Source organism: Amphiura filiformis, chromosome 3 (genome assembly GCF_039555335.1).
Source record: "Amphiura filiformis chromosome 3, Afil_fr2py, whole genome shotgun sequence".
Lineage (NCBI taxonomy): Eukaryota > Metazoa > Echinodermata > Ophiuroidea > Amphilepidida > Amphiuridae > Amphiura > Amphiura filiformis.
Window position 1 is genome coordinate 29,331,618 of NC_092630.1, and position 21,650 is coordinate 29,353,267.

A 21,650-nucleotide genomic window follows, 5' to 3' on the forward strand; every position below is an offset into this window, starting at 1 on the left:
GCTGTCGCTTAAAACTGAGTCGCTCCTGTGAAGAAAAAATTACGTTTTCTTAAGGCAAATTTAGCACATATCTCTATGGGACTCTGATTCGGTGGTGTGAGATCATAATATGTGACGTATCAAAAGGAGACACTTTTGGGCAGGACCGTAAATGGAGAAATAGCTAAAAATCTGCCCGGGTGATTTTTTTCACAATTTGAGTTTGTTGCGAATTTGTGATGTTATTAATGTTAAAAATATTGTCTGACAGTTTCAGACTAGAATATAACTGGCATCTTGTATTGTTTGAGACACTTTTCAAGGCAATTCCAACTCTCAACATTGTCAATAATATTTTTAAAGGCCGATATCTCAATTTCCAATTTTATAATACCATAACTTACGAATTCAATATCTTCGCTTAGGAATGTCCGATTTCATTGGGGAAAGCGGCGTTGTGGAGCAAAATATCTATATATTTAAGATATGTAAAAACCTCAAAATTGATAACCTGCCCCAAAGTGGCTCCTTTTGACATGACACGTCACATATGATTGTACATGCTATTACGGGTTTAAAGCTCTAAAGTTCTACAACTTAAGGTTAGCAACTATTTTAAACTGTTGCGATTTGGTAGTTCACATCATCTTGCGAATGGTAGTGAGCTTTGGCAAAAATTGTATTGATCATTTCATATCACAGATATACTTTTGTAGGTCCTGTGGTTTTTGAGTTATGCTGTAAATATGGCTGAAACAACAACACTTTTGTAAAACGTACAAAAATAATTCACAACAATAAATCAAGCAAGTTTTCAAAACATATGATTTGTAGAATGCAATTTGACAAAACATCAAAGTCTTATTGTTCAATAATATATTGATTTAGATAATAAATTTCATTTTTTTTGGCTGCTTCGACCAACAATACTTAGTCTAACCTTAAGGTCAAACTTTGAGCTGTAATTGCTACTTTTGGTAAATGATGGAAATGAGAGTATTTTAGCTCATATGATTGGTTCATAGTGATATATAGTCAGATACAGGTACTTGAGAGTAAAAGAAAACAACTTAGGAATCATTTACCTTGACCTGATTGTTTGTATAGCAGCAGAACGTGACAATTGGATGGTCTTGAAAGACAATGACGTCGATACGTCGTCAGTACAAGTCAAACGTAATGATATCTGAAAGGTCCCCGGGGAAAGAGTTTAACATGGTCAGAGCTTTCATTAAATTATGTATCTAAAATGGATCAAGAATAAATTGTTTTCATGTCGAACCGAATACATGATACTAGCTTGTGAGAGGAGCCAATAATCTGACCCATTTGAACAATATTGGATGACAAGGAAATCGGACTGGGTTTATAATGATATTGTAATTTGAGGAGTTTGAATATTTCTCACAAGAGCTATAGTTAATAAGATTCAACATGTGCAAGCTGATTTAAAAATTCGGACGTATAAAGTTCCGCTGGCGGCTGTATTAAGGTATGTCCTGTAAAGTAGATAATAATAAATTCAAACGAAAGAGCTGCCAGCTATTGTTTTATAAGGTTAGATGGTTTTCCAGTTAAAGTGTTTTTCTTCGCTGATTGTCATTCTATTTGTTGTCAAAACTCCTCATTTTTTGACAAACCCACACCAGAATGTTCCTTTCCTGCCTACCGAGCGCCTGAGATGCACCTGTTGATCAACTAGTTCACGAGTTTTCATATAACTTTACTTTTAGAAGGAGATTGGCATAGAAAGTTAAGCAAGCAAGCCAGAGAAAGTAAACAATCAATCAATCAATCAATCAATCAAGCAAGCAAAAAAGAAAGCAAGAATGAAGAGAACGTAAAGAGAAATAAAGAAAGAGAAAAATTAAGAGAATGAAAAGGAACAAAATAATGATGGGAATGAAAGGGAGAGTGAGAGGGGACGAGAGAGAATGAGAAAGAAAGAAAAAAAAAACAGAGAAAGGAAATGAAAGGAACTTGGAACAATGATTATATAAACTAATCACATAACAGCACAAGACAGTAATGCGATGAAGCCAAAGCTATGCGTTACGTAATTAATACGCCCGGATAGATACACATATGTGACGTGTCATGTCAAAAGCAGACACTTTTGGGCAGGTTATCAATTTTTTACATATCTTAAATATAGAGATATTTTGCTCCACAACGCCGTTTCCCCCAATGAAATCGGACACTCCTAAGCGAAGATATTGAGTTCGTAAGTTATGGTATTACAAAATTGGAAATTAAGATATCGGCCTTTAAAAATATTATTTACAATGTTGAGAGTAGGAATTACCTTGAAAAATGTCTCAAAAAATTCAAGATGCCAGTTATATTCCGGTCTGAAACTATCAGACAATAATTTTAACGTTATTAACATCACAAATTCGCAACAAACCTAAATTGTGAAAAAATCACCCCCGGGCAGATTTTTGGCTATTTCTCCATTAACGATCCTGCCCAAAAGTGTCTACTTTTGACATGACACGTCACATATTTCACACCTGCCTAACACAAGTCATCCAATTTCTGAAACTGGACGTTGATTATACAATGTTGTGAACATTGATTGGCAACATTTTCCAATAATGTAAGCACTCAAATCGGACATAATAGATGAATAGAAACTTCAGAGGTTCAAGAGATACAAGCCAAAAGGTCAAAGGTTAATTTTGATGATCCACAATGGCCAAAATAAATAAAATGCTCCAATTGGATGATAATGGTTTCAAATATTATTGTTGGCATGGTTATCTCAATCTAATAAAGAAAGGTTAGAACTACCTGTACCGACTCGTTACCTAAGTAACCATTCAGCTGAGTACCAGTGAGTCAACATCAACAGGACTCATTAGACAATGACAGATTTTGCTGTGTTATCTAGGCAACAAGTCATTATAGGTGGTCCAAACTATTCTATATTGGAGTTGTTATTACACAAAGAGCCATTTGAGAGTATTTCCTCACAATTGGAGCATTTTGTCTATTTTAACCCCTATAAAGTCAACTTTATATTTTCTGAATCCTTATGACTACAGAAATAATTTGGCATAGGTTTTAACAAAATTGAACCTGTTTTTAATTTGGATCCTTGTATCACCTTTGAACTTGGATATATCGAATTGCCCAGGGGTGACAATTTTACACCTCTCGGAATCTCGTTTTGTACCAACCATAGAACAATAATCAACAAAGAACTGGCAATACCAACCTACTTTGCTCTTCTGCCATCAGACTATAGTCTATACGATAAAGCATTATGTCTTACTTCTCACACTGCTACCAACAAAACGTGAAACTTTTCAAATATTACTTACGTCTCAACACCACCTTGCATTTGACACCTCTAGTCAGGTGGATCATATAACACTGCATTCGATGCTAGGGAATTACCACTTTTAAGTGTTAACTGTATCTATTCATAGTTCTTAGCCCAGACTTATTTGAATATGAAGTCATCACATTCTGGAATATCAAGACATATAAGTGCTACTTCTTAACACTTCTGTCAAGAGGCCGTGATTACACTAAATATAGATAGACCTGACGAATGGCTTCTCTTGGTGCTCAAATTCACCAATATTCGTCGTCCTAAAATATAACGAGTTGTCAAATTTTCTTTGGTTAAAATGTCCAGACATAAATAACACTACGCTCTATTTATTACATTGAATCTATTCTTGCAATTCTATATTGCATCATTGTGAATTATTACAATTGACAGTTCCCTTCTCGATAAATACAATTAGGAAATAACACCTCATTTTTAATCCATACCACGGAGTCAACGAAATTGTTCAATTTTAAAAATTCAAAAACATAATGAAAAGTGTTTTAATGTGCAATTGCATAAAGTTTTATGCAGGCGTCAAAAATAGTTTTCGACGGTACAGTTCTTTCAGGTACACCCTGTAGGTAAAATGAATGTTTTTAGTGCATTCCGGAGTACTAACTGTCAGTAACAAGTGGGTCAGTGCTGTGGTGGGCCTCTACTCTTGCGCATACTCTGTTCCATTCCCATAATAACCTGTTAACCATGTATACCCCTGGGTGGAGAGGGGCAAAGCGACGTAAACCCTATCTATTACCACGATTACATACATGTAGTGCTGTAGGTTACAAGAAGCTTTTAGCGACGCGACCGTTACTTCCTGATCACAAGTGGACTGAGAACGTACTTTCTACTTCGGGTAGAATTTTGTCTTTATTACACTACTGTCGTGTATGTTATTTGCATGATACTTAGCACATGAATGCTCGTTTATTATTTGCATGGTACTTAGCACATGAATGCTCGTTCCTTATATGCCAAATATGAATGTTAATGTATTTTGAAGTATTTTTAGTTCGGTGTTGACACCTCTGTTAGGTGGTGGCAACGACACTGAATTTTATTAAATATCGACAAAAAATGGCAAAATATGCCAAGTTCTTCAGAGTATTTTTGAAATTATAAGACAAAGCCAATGTAGTCTTTCCGTCGCCTGAATTGCCTTGAATGAAATAAATATCTATCAAAAAGTAATTACCATCCTTTAATTAATTTTCAATTATTCATTATTTCAAAACGGTTAATCGCATGTTAAATGGGGGATATGCATTCGAAGCAGAATTTATTTCTAAGCATTATGACACCTCATTTGTTGCAATGGTTCCCATATTGATGTCGCAGCGTACATTTAAATGAAAATAACCCAAGATTTGAAAGTTGCAGCAAAATCCTATGGCTTGTTTTTAGTGTCCATGGAAGGAAATGTTGTCAGCTCTCATTGGATAAGTCGTCTTCTTTCTTGAATTTGGAGGAGGTCAAATCATGTGATCAATAAAAAAAATATCATTATTGATTATTCACATCATTGGCCATTGTTTAATTAATCCCATATTAAAACATGACAAGTTCAAGAAGGTCAAGTACAAGACCAAGCGTTACATCTGTTGGTAACACCTTCCAATCAGGAAAATTTGGATACAAGTTTACCACTTCTTCTTCTTAGCGTGTCCAAGCGCAGGGTCAATAGCTGACGCAGTGACGAGCAGAATCGTTGAATTCAGCTAGGTCCTCATGTGTGCAGTGTTGCCCCATCTGTGGACAGACCAACAGGTGTTCCATAGTCTGTGGAACCGTTCCACACTCACAGGTAGTGTTTTGTCCTTCTGGTAGGTAGCCCCATTTCTGCAAAGCGACCTTGCACCTTCCGACCCCTGATCTTAGTCTGTTGAGACACCGCCACTCAGGCCATGTGGAATCAGCTCCAGGTGGTAGCTGCTCACTGGAAGGATAACTTACAACTGTAGGCTATTTAGGACTTTGTTGGTCAGAAGAAATCTTCATGTTACAATTCAACATTACGTGAATAATAATCACTAATGTAAATAATGACAGTTGTTATTGATTATCATATATTTTGATACCATCCAAGAGCATAAAACAAAAAGGATGAGAGCTGAACAGATTTCCTTCAATAGATACTGGATAGGCCCTACAAAGCAGCCAAAAAATCAACATTTATTATCTAAATCAATATATTATTTTTTTTATTGATCACATGATTTGACCTCCTCCAAAACGAAACAAGATGACTTATCCAATGAGAGCTAACAACATTTCCTTCCATGGACATTGAAAACAAGTAATAGGATTTTGCTGCAACTTTCAAATCTTGGGTTATGTTTATCTAAATGTACGCTGCTACATCAATATTGGGACCATTGCACCATATGCGGTGTCATAATGCGCAAAGAATACATTCTGCTTCGAATGCAAATGTTGCATGCGATCGACTGTTTCGGAATAATGGTCATTCATTAATTACTTTTTGGTGGATGTTTACATATGTGTATTGCATATACACACGGCGATAGTGATCATCAGATGGTGATTATGATTATAATGGATTGATGACGATGACAACGACGACGACCGCGATGATGATGACGACGACGATGATGATAATGATGCTGCTGATATTGATGGTCATGATGATCGCAATGTTAATGAGTATAAAATCAAGGAAGTTTCATAAAATTGAGATGGCTCTAACACTAAGATCATAGTAAGCAATCAATTCAAATCACTCAAGGGAAGCTTTAGTGTTAGGTAGTTAATATTAAACAGGTAACACTCCTTGATCCACTCACCGTACAACAAGGTAACCCACTTTAGAGACCAGGCGGCGGATGACATGATCGAGCCGGCAACTTGTGAAACCGCCCGGCCGTATGGCATTTTCCAATATAGTCGGTTAGTTTTGTGGGGTTCATTATCGAACCCTAACGGTTTTAGCTTGTATTTATATTATTTATGAACATAGGCTTATTTGTTTGTGATATTTCAAGCGTTTTAAAATTTCAAAATAATCCCATTCAATTACACGGTTGACGATGACAATTTACTGAATTTAGAGAATGCAATGCGGCCACCACCTGTTAGAGACCATCTACATATCAAAATGAAACTCGTGTGCTCTTATTGGGTGATATGAAATTGTACCATTAACCGGACGGACACTAGCCTTTTTGCAGTTAATAAAACAGTACATACCCCCTTCAGCTAAGATTATATATCACACATTATTTTGTTCGTATTCTGTATTCAATCCAGAGGACATGGTTGTTTGTGGGTGCTGATATATCTGCCTAAGGTGGTTTTTAAAACTCACATTGAAACTTGAATGTTCTTTCAAATAGATCACAATACTGAAAATCAAATACACCTGCAGTTCTATAAAGCTTTGGTCCATTTTCTAGAATAATGTCGTTACTTAACAATACTACGTGGTAAAGGATACTTGTATGCTATAGGGGATGTGGTAGATGAAATATGCCTGCCGTTCCATCGTTCGTCAGATATATGTGACGTGCCATGTCAAAAGGAGACACTTTTGGGCAGGATCCTAAATGGAGAAATAGCAAAAAATATTCCCAGGGGTGATTTTTTTCACAATTTGGGTTTGTTGCAAATTTGTGATGTTATTAATGTTTAAATATTGTCTGATAGTTTCAAACCGGAATATAACTGGCATCTTGTATTTTTTGAGACATTTTTCAAGGTAATTCCTACTTTCAATATTGTCAATAATATTTTTAAAGACCGATATCTCAATTTCCAATTTTATACTATAACTTACGAACTCAATAACTTCGCTTAGGAAAGTCCGATTTCATTGGGGAAAACGGCGTTGTGGAGCAAAATATCTCTTTATTTAAGATATGTAAAAACCTCAAAATTGATAACCTGCCCAAAAGTGTCTCCTTTTGACATGACATGTCACATATATCCTTGATACTTAGGTATCCTACTTAATAAGGTATTCGATATAATAATGTTCGTTTGAACTTACAACTTGAAGGTAGCAGTATTCCATGATAAAAAAAAGGCATTGGAATGTTAAGCATTCAGTACATCCTTGTCGTGACATATATGGATTAATGCAGTTGAACCTTTTCAGTTTGTTTAAGATTTTAATCATGAAGATAGATGCCATAACATGAGTGTCCTCGCTAACACCTTAGTCACGTCAATGCTTTTATAAAATCAGCAAAGCTTAGATTGATCATTTGAGAAAGGCAATAAAAGTGTCATGAAATGTGCATGAAGTGTGGCGCAATCTAACTGGGATCGCCAGAAAAAATCGTCAAAACCTCACCAACTGTTAAATTGAAGGATTTGAATTTAACTCCCGTTATCCAAGGCATGAGGGTGAATCAGCATTATGTATAATTGTTGAACAGCTGTATGTCATTGTTGGGCTATGTTTTGCGGTCATTTTAACAGAAGAAACTTGACCAAACCATCTTAAACGGTGCTTAGTCTTCAGATATGCAGTCAAAATCGGAGGGTATAGGAGTAGTAGTAATCAACCAATATGTTCAGAAAGTTTGCCCAATCATTTTCAAAAGTAGTGAAATACGCTCTACCTAAATTAAATTGCCCGACAGCTGTAGTATGTCTGGTCAGATGCAGTCAATCGGTCAAACAACAGAACAACTTGCGAAAATTTTGAAACTGCAAATCTAAAATTGTCATGTTTCATATTGAAGTCAAGGGAATGCTTAATTCTGTTCTGCAGATGATCCCTTGCACATGTAGAAAGTAAAATTCATCCCAGATGCACGGTCAATTAAAAAACAAACAAAAAAAAACCCAACCCCCCCAAAAAAAAAACAAAAAAAAAAAACCACAAGCAAATACGATTAAGTCATGTAATATGTTAATTTGTCACATTATATCAAAATGAATCCAAGCGGTTAGGAATCGCTTTATGTCCTCCCATAGAACTACATGTTACACGGCCGAAATAACCAGTAGGGTTTCTTTCACTTTACCTTCTTATTTCAGCTCAAAATGGCTTAAATAGAAGCTGACATAATATAACTATCATGCTGAGCTTGAAGAACTAATATATAGACAGCGAAAGTTATATGAGAGAAGGTAGAACTTATTGAATGTCCCTCTCTTATAATGCAATTTACCCTTAACAAAACAAGTATCAAGACCAACTTGGCACAAACAATTCTTCAGCGCTTGAGCGAGCAACGAGACGTCTCTCAGATCATTGGTCAGCGAACACTCGCGCATCGCTCCTCTACGTAGGGAGAATAAGAGTTTAAAATCTTTATAGGGTATTCATGAATAATATACACGAGGTCTTTTTTGTTATCTTTCATATTCCCTTCCTTATGATTGGAAATACATTTTTTAGAGAATGCTACGAGGAATGATTCTTGGTCATTAAAAAGACTTTATGGGATTTGCAATCTGACACTTCCATATTCCATCCAGTTGTTGCTTTACCCCATGAGCCATGTCCTTTCTTTGTACTGGTTTGTAAAGAGCATGTTGTGACCTGGTAATACCAAAACAAAATTCTGTTGTATATTTGCTTACGTTATCTTTACTAGATAGAGAAAATGTATTCCTTGGTTTGATGATGATGCTTTGAATGCATTAATGATAGCTTACCGTTTGAATATTGTTATAATGCTGCGACAATACACGTTTTTTTTGGCTGATTTTTATGGAAATTTCATGGTGTATATTTGTGTGGAAATTGAGGGCGCTATTTCTATGTTAGACCTAATTTAGCCAAATAATGTTATTCCTTTCATTTCATGCGTTTTTTAATCATTCTGATGAGGTTTTAATGGCAGTATATTTTAAGTGTCTGCCCTTTGTAAATATTCTAACAAATTATAAGATGATTAGTGACATCAGTGATAATGACTCTAGTTCTATATGAATCAAACAACCATGTAAAATTATAACTCGCGATTTATCATCGTGCTCAGCGATTCTTTTCAAGAAAATAAGATGAGTAATGACCTTCAGGTTATTTACTGATTCAATTCAATGTAATTGATTTATTTGTGTTGGAAAGACCGATTAGGTCGGTTGTTTAAAAAATCAGCTGAATTACTTTTGATGGATTTATTATTCATTAGTTTTAATAACAAAAACAATACCAAAAGCTTTCACAATATTATGCAAAGATACATTTTAGGCATTTTAAACATTGATTTTCCTTTCTTTATAAACTTATTCATCTTTTTCTGCTTTTTATGGAAATTTCATGGTGTATATTTGTGTGGAAATTGAGGGCGCTATTTCATTATGTCCATACGTTTCATCGTACAAAATATATGGATACAAACTGATATTGCGTTAGAGAAGTGATGTAGATTTGGAATTATCGACTCCTGAAATCAAAACACATTAAAGCATGTATGACAGGGAAAATGCTAGCTAGGAGCGATCAGGAAACACTGTACTGGAATTACGACATATCTGGTTAATGCGTACACGTCTTGGTCTAAAATAGATAGCGATTGATAAGAACGGGTTACAAAATGACAAACAATGCATTCTTACTACTTCTCTAGGAATGAAATGGTTTAATATTGTCTGTATTTTGTAAGTCTCATAGAAATGCTATTCAGACATTGATATAAAAATACTAAACCTATATATATTGAAAAAAAAATCAATTACAAATGATTTGTTAATTTCAATTGTGCTCCTACTTAAAACACCGATGTTTTAAAAGGTCTTACCTATAAAGCGAATCCATGCCATTGCAGCGAAGAGTCTATATTAATCTTAGTATCGGGTGCAAGAAATATCAGCAACCCTTTTTAAAGTTCTACTCTTAGACCCCTGAAATGAGAGGTCAATGGGCTTATCGCGGACATTGGAAACCACATTGGCCTTTGCTTTAAAGATACATTTTAATAACGTAAATGAGTAAAATCATTTACGAGACTTCGAGTTCTTGAAACATTTAACCTGTTTGACTGATGACTGTGCATAACTTCTTAGAGATTCTAAGTGGGGATGTCCAGTATCAGGAAGTATCACACTGCCATTTTACTCTAGTACAAGAAGTAATTGCTCCTTAAATCCTACTCTACGTAGAGAATAAATGAGAAGGAACCAAAGTGCATGCAAACACACTGTCCAGAGCATGCAGAGAAGTATTCTAAACACGCGTCATTAGAGTAGGTGGAAAGACACTTCTATTTTACCCTTTGATGAAAACTGTGCTGACAATTTGAAATTTAGTAAGGACCACACGCCTTTGGAATATTATTGAAGCTGACAATATGAGATCTATTAAGGAACGTACGCCTTTTGAATAGTATTGAAGTCAATCGCATGTTTGGATTCAGATGTAGATTCATTAAGACATACTGGTCGGTAGTCAGGAGCAAACCCGTGGGCAAAAATTAATACCCAAGAAGAGATATAGGGTCACATGCGATGTTGCTTATTCAGATCCTTGGAGTACAGCATCATATTTTGACAATACTGTTTATTCCGGAAGATACTGAATCATGATATAGATTCAGATGTATTATTAAAATCTAAACAATTCATGGGATATTGTAAAATATTATGTTCTACAAGTACATATGCATGCAGTATTTTCCTATTGGCTGATGTGTTAGTCAAATATACTCCTAGAATTCATTTCAGTCAGTTACTAATTATTATAATCGTACGATATACTTTTAGAATCCAACAACACTTTTCTTTGCATACATGTCTGAGAAAACATTTAGTTACTTTAAATTTATTTACCGTGACATATATTCCTAGGTATACTGCACTGTCTAGCAGAGGAAACAAAATACAACGCGATAAGATATCGAATAGATTTGTTTATTATCTAGACGGTGGGTTTTCCGAGACACAACATGATACATCTTTGCAATCAGTACAAAGTGAGGACACGACTCAAGGGAGTAAAGCAACAACTGGATGATTTATAGTACTGTTAGATTGCCAATCTTATAAAGTCTCTATGAAGACCCAAACATGAATGAAAAGACAGACAAGTCTTCGATAACATGTACATGTAATACTGTCACTCAGCAATTGCAGATTCACTGGGGAAAATATGTTACAAATTCACTAATTCATCTGTTGAATATTTGCTTACGATTTCTTTACTAGATAGAGGAACTCTATTCCTTGGTTTGCTGATGATGCTTTGAATACATTAATGATAGATTACCGTTTGAATATTGTTATAATGCTGCAACAATACACGTTTTTTTGGCTGATTTTTATGGAAATTTCATGGTGTATATTTGTGTGGAAATTGAGGGCGCTATTTCTATTTTACACCTAATTTAGCCAAATAATGTTATTCCTTTCATTTCATGATTTCATTTCACAACATGTCCTTGCGTTTTTTAATCATTCTGATGTTTTAATGGCAGTATATTTTACATGCAATAGGCATAACTGGAGTTCCACACGTATAAACGTAAAGAAAATTCAAATATCCAATAAAATGCAACAAAGTACAAAATATAACAAGGTCAACTGATTTGATCAAACAATTACTAATAGATCTACAAGTACAATTTGGTTATAAAGAAGACATTAAGTTTTAAAAATAATTTGCTGATCGTACTGCATTTTTAAAACGCATTCAGCTAAAAAATACTACCATTCAAGGTTTGGACAGTAAAAAAAGAAGAGATGTTTTGGTGACAAATTTTTAAAAAGTTGATTCTCAGGATTATGGAACAGAAACATTTACGCGAATTCCGGAATGCTAAGGTACTCAGAAACAACGGAAACGAACATCGTAGTTTGCAGACATACATACATACATATGTATTATTTTAAGCTCAATGTCGAAATTCTACCCTTTACGGATATAAACAATGGGAAGAAATAGATCTACTTAACATGCAGATGGTTTCAGGTTATCTGTGTTACGTTCTTCAGCGTATTAACATGAATGTGAAAGAAAATCACAAGCAATATGTGACCGTACAGCACGAATGAGCCGTAAATGTCCTCAATTGTATTCTGAGTTACAGTGTAAAATGGGCATGAAGGTCATATTCATAGCTATTTCAATTTGGTGCTACGTGTATCTCATTAAATGAGGTACACGTAGCACCAAATTGAGGTACCTATGAAAACGACCTTCATGCCCATTTTACACTGTAACTCAGAATACAATTGAGGACATTTACGGCTCATTCGTGCTGTACGGTCACATATGATATAAAAAACATCACCTTCGTGGAGCAATTTCAGAATAGTAGTCGTCGCTCCCAAGCATAAGCTAATACCACAACACTTGTCTCTTATCCGCACCACTTAACCTCAAAGCAATAATAATAATACACAATATACAATAAATTATACAAGGAAAATAGTCACAATAGTTACCGTAAAAATATGCATTGTTCGGGTATTCCGTGTCTTCATTCAGCAACCATATTCCGATATACACTAGGTTCATAAGGAAAACTGTCTACTACTACAGCACATTGAGTACTCAGGCTGACACTGTGTAACGATCTGAAATGAAGACAGAAAGATGTAGGTAAATCAGTCAGTACGCGTACGTTAGTGGCTGTGTCATGCGTGTTTTATCCATTTGTTCATTCTTTTGTAGCAGACACGAAGTAAATTACGTCTTATCCAATAATCCAAGGACATTAAAGACGTTTACTTAATATTATATTAAATATTCATATTAGGTAGTTGGCTGGTTAATATATCTATGTAATTTAAAACCTTAATTTTAGTTTAATATATAGAGCACGGATTACCAATGTCAGCATTTGCCGAATGATTTGAATCTAGGTTTCTAGATCTATTAACGAAAAAGTGAAAGGGCACTTAAAACGTAATTTTGATAAAGATAAAGCAACATGATATTATTCGTATATTATGTATCTTTGTTTTGTTATTAAAATCTTTAAATTCAGCAAGGATGAATGTAAATATTATAATGTCCAAGATTGCATAACTTAAACACATGTAGCGTAAAGAATCACAGAGAAGCTGAATAAAATCACCTACACCGCAAGTATTTTTTTAAATATAGCTCTTTATATAAACAACCTCACTTTGCATCGCACTTTACTTTACAAAATTACACACTAAATAAATAGCCTGTGGTTTTCTTAAAAAGGAATAAACATAAGTTTACTAAGAAGCGAGATAAAATGACCAGTATAAGGACAATCTTCAATGAAACTTAGGTCTGTAACTTTGTATCAAGTACAAATATTACTTATATTATTTTAGACAAATAGTATTTAACTTCCGACTGACATCAAGATGTGACGTTTATCGATGTCAAGGCGAGAATTATTTGCTTTAGATATTAAGAAGCAACAAAAAAGCCAGATTCAACAGCTAAACTGTATTTGCAGAACTCAAACATGCTAATATATCAGAAGGCAATTATGTAAGGTCAATATGATGTTCAATTTTTAGCTGTGATTGCTGCTTCTGTTAATGATGGTTAATAAACCGCGCCGATGGAATTGAGAATATTTAGCTCATAATGATTGGTTGATATATCTCTATGATCTACGATCAGAAGCAGGTGCTTGAAAGTGAATGAAAACAATGAATGAGGGAATCATCTGCCTTGACCTGATTGTTTGTATAGCAGAACGTGACAATTGGATGATCTTGAGAGACAATGACGTCGATAGTTCGTCAGTACAAATCAAACGTAATGATATCTGAAAGCTCCCCGGGGAAAACTCTGAACATGGTCAGAACTATCATGTTATTCTGTATCTAAAATAGTTCAAAAATACATTTTGTACGTCGAACCGTGGTACATGATATCAGTTTGTGAAATTAGTTAATAATTTGAACCATTTGGCTGACAAGGAAATCGGACTGAGCTTATATTATATTGTATTTTGAGGAGTTTGAATTTCCCACAACAGCTGTGCAATTTAACTTGCAAGACGTTGTTAGACGTTGTTAGACTTTAACTGACCGAGGTACTAATTGTGACTCGATTGTCGGGTTTAAGAAGGATTTGGCCAATTGTCTTTAGCCAATGCATCTTTAAGGTGATTCTATGCGTGTGCAATTATATTGATGTTCAGGAACTGTGTCCTGACGCATTCATTGTAATGCTTTTGACATAAAAGTCACGCTTAACCCTGTAGCCACTTTACTTTATAAGAGTTTGTGATTTTTCTGAGGATAGTAGAAAATTTATTAAAAGGTGGATCCTAGACAAATTCTGTCACGGCATTCAAGTGTGCTTTTCACCACACTTTAAGTTTCCAAAAGGTTTCAAATTTATTGTGCCTAATTCTTTATATTATATATAGTTCATTATGATAATGCATTATGCCACAGATATTAGAACACATATATTGGATGACAATATCTGCGTGTTCCAATATCTGTGCCTTACTGTTCACACTACTGCCAACAATATCTGAAATGTGTCACATCACCTTAACACGCATTTGACACCTTTAGTCAGGTGGATCATATAACACTGCATTCGATGCTAGGGAATTACCACTTTTAAGTGTTATCTGTATCTATTCATAGTTCTTAGCCCAGACTTATTTGAATATAAAGTCATCACAATCTGAAATATCCAGACATATGAGCTGCACTTCTTAACACCTCTGTCAAAGGGCAGTGATTACACTGACTATAGACCGGATGTATTCACACATGTCTGTCCAACTAAAAATATAGTCGTCAAATTTACGTTGGTCAAAATGACATAAATAACGCTACGCCCTATTTACAAATCCTTAAAAGGCTCTTTTATTACATTGAATCTCAAGAAGAGGAATATCTTGCAATTCAATATTGCATTACTTGTTTTCATCTGTATGTTCAGCTGCAGTAACAATCATGAGAATTATAATTCAATCCATGTAAAATTATGGGTCTACCCTTGCTCATACTCTGTTCCACACCCGGGTACTCATTCATATCCCTGGTGGAAAGGGGTAAAGCGAGGCAAAGACTCTCCATTACAATATTTACATACATGTAGTGCTATAGGTTATAAGCTTTTAGCGACTTTTACTCTAAAATAGCGCTTTTTTTTTGGGTTGCAATAAGAACATATGAAGAATTTGTTTCCAAAAGGTGCTAAATCCAATAGCTGCCTTGTGTCACATTTTTCGGGGATATTTTAACATTTTAAAGTTTAAATGACATTTAACGATTGGAATGGATATGTTTGTAGCGCTATCTAATTTTCTAATTTTTTTCAACATCATTTTTGTTCCCTAAAATTCTCCAATGCAAAGTTTAAAAATGGCTGCCATTGGAGTTAGCTCCTTTTGGAACAAAAGAAAAACTTTTATATTTATTATTTTCTTCTTTGCACGTGGGAGTTTAAAGAGATTATTACATTGGTAAGGTTACTGCTACTCTTAGGAATATCTATGAATTTTAAACAAAGCAGCCTTTTCATATTAACGAACATTATCGTCTTTACAGGCTTTCACGAAAAGACCGAGAACGTACTTTCAACTTATTATCGCACACCGACATCGCCCGGTTAATAATTACATTATACAACCAGAGACACTGAAATGAATACACGGGATCGATACACGTAAATGTGCTATGCACGATTAATATTCAGACGATAAATCTTTAAATACCGGGGTGGAAAATGATGAATATCTCCCGTAAATGATTTCGTATAAAGAAACCAGATGTGGTTCCTTGCACTTGAATATATATTTTGAACAGATATGATAGTCGTTAGTTTGCGCTTTGAGAGAGTAGCTTGCGTCTTGAGCTGAAAAAGTGACCAAAATTCAAGATTTTAAATAGCGCAGCGTAGACCCTCGTGGAGGTAGTCTCGGGCCAGACTGTATGTGGCTATGACGAACATACAGGATCGACGAGTGTCAGACCGACTGACACAAACTGGCTGTGTAGGAGACTATCGTAGAGGCAGTCTATAAGCAGATAACAATGGCGAATGTATGCTCGCTGACCGTACAGAGGTCAGTCACAGGCTAATGTCATTAGCCTTAGTCGAATGTCCTTCCGCCCACTATGCATTTAAAAACTATTAAACAGTTGGGAACACAATGGCCATGCGTGGCTGTGGATTCAACCTACCATGGCATTTTCTGCCATGAAGATATCGGGGCGATGACACTGTGTATCGTGTATGTTATTCGCATAGTACTTATCACACGTATATATGCTTATTCCTCAATGCCAACATTTAAATGTCAATGCATCTTGAAGTAATCGTCAGTTGGGTGTTGACGCCCCGGTCAGGTAGTGGCAATGACATTAAATTTGGTTAAATATAGAACAAAATAAGTTCTGAGTTTTTGAATTGTAAGAAAAAGTTAATGTAGTCTTTCCGTCACCTGAATTGCCTTGAATAAAATATACATATACGTGGCGAGATTAACGAAGACGAAGAAGGAGAGGAGGAGGAAGAAGTAGAAGATAATCATGATGATAATGATGATTATCAGGGGAATTCAGGATTTGAAGTGACGTAAAGTGCTTATCTTCTTTTTCCCTCGCTTCCTTCCTTTCTTTCATTTCTTCCTCCTTTTTGCCTTTCTTCATTTTTTTTTGGAAATTTCAGAGTGAATCGTGGGCCTAATTTTATCTTATTAGGACTCGCCCCTGATGACTGACGATAACAACGAAAACGATGATGATGATGATGATGATGAGAATAATGATAATGATGATAATGATGATGATGATGATGATGATGACGACAACGACGATGACGACGACGATGATGACATTAACGCGGCTGATGTTGATGATGATCGATTGATGATCGATTGATGATCGATGAAAATGATTAAAAAAATCAAGGAAGTCTCATAAAGTTAAGATAGTTCTACATCAAGGTCATACATAGTAAGCAAGCAATTCACATCACTCGAGGAAGGCTTTGGTACAAAGTATTCAATGTTAAACAGATGACAACTTAAGTTAAAGAGTAACAACCCTTGCGATTATCCATCTTTCATCATACTCAGAAGGTAAATCACTCTAGAGATCCTCTACATATCAAAATGAAACCCAAATCAAAATTTCAACACGTGTGCTCTTATCGTGATACGAAATTGTACCATTAACCGGAGGAATATATATCACACATTATTTTACTAGTGTTTGGTATTCAATCCAGAATGCATGGATGCTTTGGTGGCTTATAGATCGGTCTAGAAATGGTAGGCTGTACTTAAACTCAAATTGCCTTTTAAAATGTGCAAAAGGAAGAATGCGACTTGTATGCAGGGCTATGGATGTTTGGTCGTTCGTCGGATAAATGGCTCTGATAGTTTCAAAAAACAATATATCGTTACACTATGCATCAGAGGATGATTTAAGGAAGCCCCATCATGCACTGCAAAAGTGTTATCGCTAGAGTTTCAACTGCCACTTTACTTTTCAAATCCCATTGAATTCTGTGCAAAAGATGTTGTTTTAAAATTGTGTGTGTGTCATTATTACTCGGACGATTTCAGAACAAAAGTGATGTGTGCTTAAAGGATAATTCACACCTTCTGTAGATAACATAAAATGTGAAATCGACCAGCATATTCACAGCGTTTTGAATGTAAATATAACTGTACAAATCAAATTAACCATGCACTTCTATGCACCATAGCAGTGGTGTCATGTTACTCACACACTGCTGACCTGCTGCACAGTTAACCCAGTGCATGGGGTGTTGGGTAGTACTTGAATCATCCTCTGACTATGCATAGAGGACAGATAAATCTAAACGCATCCTACATCGTGAATACGATCTGATGAGGGATGATAGAACATTAATCATACATTACTCTGTGTGCATTTAATGACATGTTTCTAATACATTCGAACCTTTTCAGTTTGTTCAAGATTCTAATCATGAAGACAGATGCATAACACGAAGTGTCCTCGCAAGCACCTTAGTCACGCCAACGCTTGTAGAAAATCAACAGAGCTTGGATTGATTATTTTAGAAAGTCAATAAAAGTGTCATGAATGTATGTGATGCTTCTAATGTCCAAACCGATGGAGTAACTCGAAAGGATTGGAATTTACCTCTCGTGTTTTCAACTAAGAGGAGGCGATGGTGGCTCAGCGTTTATGCAATTTTATCCCATTGATAAAGTGATTTATGTAATTGTTGGGCCATGTTTAATTAGCGGTCACTTTAAAAGAACAAACTTGATCGTCCTACATGGGGCTAGGGTATGCTGTCAAAGTCCGAGAGTAGGTCAGTTGTAATGGGTAACCACCTAATCGCTTTTATAAATATATTGCTTTATGGGACATATTATGGGCTTGCTATGTCATTTTCCACAAAATAAGCAAAAACTCAATGAATTTGTTGTGACAAGAAGCAGTTTGAGTTCTACCTCATTGGTCTATTGTCAGTTGCTCACCAGTTGTAGCGTCTCATCAGTTAATAGCAAACAATTTATACACATTCTGAAAATGTCAAAAGTTTAAATTCTCATGTTTCAAGGTGTTCTCTATTCTACAGATGATCCCATGATGCAGTCATGTCTACAGTAGAATTCACCACGACCTTTGCAGGACTTAAACCCCATTAAAAGCTATTAAACCAATATAACACTCATTGAAAACAGCTCAGCTATGTTAAATCAGATCTTCTCTGGTTAAATCCACACTACACATGTTTCTGTTTTACCTGTGCGGTATTGCAATGAGCTGGTATTATAGTTTCAGTTGGGTAACCGATTATAAAGCAAATGAAAGGTAACAATACTGTGTGGGCCTTTGTTTACGAAATGAGACAATGTTTGTAGACTTAACACGGTTTGGAAATAATTTCTTCATATTTTTTGGTGTTATCTGTCGTTTACATATCCTTCCTAAAACACCAAAGTGCGAATATTTCCAAACACTTGTTACAAAACTATATTTTCTAGAATTTCAGAGAGAACTTTAAATATTGGCCGGTTATTTTTCACACAGTGACTTTAACTAGGCAATATCCTATTACCTATAACATACACTAAAACACCAAAGTGTGAATATTTCCAAACACCTAAATTAGCTAAAAATTTAGGACATGTTACAAAACTATATTTTCTAGAATTTCAGAGAGTACTTTAAATATTGGCCGGTTATTTTTCACACAGTGACGTTAATTAGGTAATGGCCTATACTTCAAACATACACTATTTGTAGAGGTCACACGTCAATGGTGAGAGCACTGTGTATTGTGTATAGGAAAACGGACAGTAACTGCAGTATCCCTTGCATTATGTCGAATGTATTATACTCATCCCAGGTGCAGTCAATTGAGGAAAAGAAAAAAAGAAAAGAAAAGAATAATGAAGTTATAACCTCTAAATATCACACATATTACACGAAAATGTATCCAAGCGGTTAAATATTTCTTCAGTGGTTGGCGATGTGCTATTGACATATCTGACCACGAACACAATGGCAAATGTATTATTGCTGTTATCACGAAGAATGAAATAAGTATTGGTTAAAATGCCGTCGGTCGCCAATAGCAATTGAGATATAAATTCAACTTTAAATTATATAGCGATTTTTATTTGATCAAACCTTCAAAAATTGTTGCTTCGGGGATGATAATGTGCTTTATGGAAGTAAAATCGGATTTGAGTTAAATATCACACCAGTTTATTGACCCAATTGTACTCGTGGAAAATGTCTTAAACTCACCATTCTTATACTGTATACTATAATTCAGCTAATGTTGTATGTGTGTAAAAGGGTCCGTCAGATAACAGTTCTGCAACCCGGTACAATTGAACGTTGGTGTATGTTGTACATACGCAAGAAGAAGAAGCTTTGATCCAAATATCGCCCAAATCATAGCAATATACGAAGAGCTATACGAGGAGTGTTATATCGGTAAGAGAAAATTAATTTCATCCGAGGTCAACGGTTATCAAACAGAGATCATCCGGGGTCAAAGGTCATATGGGGTCAAACAGTATTATATCGCTTTCATGCTTAAAGAGAAAGCCGCGCCAGGTCCGTTCTTCTGGGGTGAACCAAACCTGTCTGGTTATCAAATTACTCAGTGACAAGATTATCTCTGAATTTGACAGGTGCTTATTGATGTTTGAATGTTATTGCATCAATTAGCAACTGCTGAATTTGATAACCAGGCATGATTGATTTACCACAGAAGAACTGCTCTGGCGGGGCTTCCTCTTTAAACCTGGTAAGATAGTAATAATAATATATTATAATGTTCACTGACAATTAAGAATGCATATTGCTAGTGACATCAAAATTAGATTAAAGCAAAAGTGTAAACTTTTCATCACCATGACGATTGGAGGGTATTGTGTTATTTTCCTTTTATCACCAATACTTTGAGTACAAAACAATCTGATAATATAAACCAATATATTGATGGAGAACACATGGAGCAAAAACATCTTTTGAATATTAACATTGATTTTAAAAGCGAAAGTAAATCTTCCGAGGTTTAGCTCATTTCACAGCGTTTGTTGAATATGTAATTCATCGTGCAAGGCCTTGAGCGACATGTTGCAAACTTTGGCCATGGTGATGTCCGGGGAATACAATTTTGAACAAGATAGGGGTATAATACGCTTAAAAGGAGTCGCCTGACTGTCACAAGAGAGTCAGTTTGCTCTACCGTTGATGACTCTACACAGGAGTCATCAACGGTGACTCTTCAGCAGAGTCAACAAATTATGACTGTTCAAGGGGGTCAGATGACTCTCAATACGGAATCATTTTAGACATAGAGTCGCAGAGTGACTGGATTCTGCTTTTAGAGTCACCCTGACTCCAGTTTGGCTTTTAGTGCTGTTATAAGCCCGACATTCTCACTGAATGACCCCAAATGACCACCATATTTTGAGGTTTCTCAACTTAGTTTTGAATCGCTCTTCCCAAGGGCCTTGAATAGGTTTTAATAAACTTTAAGCAATATTGACTTTTGACCTTGGAATTCTCTAGATTACCAAAGGTGCATTATCCGCAGTCATAAACACGAAACTAAAAAGTTCCAATACGACAAAATGTAACCATACTATGACCTTGTTTAAGTTTGTTTTACACAGGTCAAACGGTGATTAACTTAAAAACGGGGATGCATGAAATGAGGTTTAGTGTTCAAAGATGTTCGCGCTAGATTCAAGATGCACGCATCTTGACACCAATTTCGATGCAATTCTAAATTGATTACAGGTTTGGACAATATGTATAAATCTATACGGGTTTCAGATTAGGTCAAGGTCTTCTATACTTAATGTTCTGAAAAAAGTTAAAGTTTTGAAATATTTTCTCAAAATATCAAGAGCTATCTTCAGAACTACTCAACCAATACTAGGCTTGTTTGTACTCATTTTAATGCATTTTTCATGCTGATTCCAAA

The 21,650-nt window shown here is 35.4% G+C and overlaps 1 protein-coding gene across 4 annotated transcripts in view; it reads right to left on the reverse strand.

Annotated features, from left to right (window-relative positions):
- Positions 1-21,650, reverse strand: part of LOC140148323 (uncharacterized) — a 291,837-nt gene that overhangs the window by 40,568 nt on the left and 229,619 nt on the right. For 2 of the 4 annotated variants that reach the window (XM_072170232.1, XM_072170233.1), the window contains one exon: positions 12,680-12,811. The exons of the other annotated variants lie outside the window; for them this stretch is intronic. The gene's annotated coding sequence lies outside the window, so the exon portion shown is untranslated. The remainder of the gene's footprint in view (positions 1-12,679; positions 12,812-21,650) is intronic. 4 annotated transcript variants of the gene reach the window in all.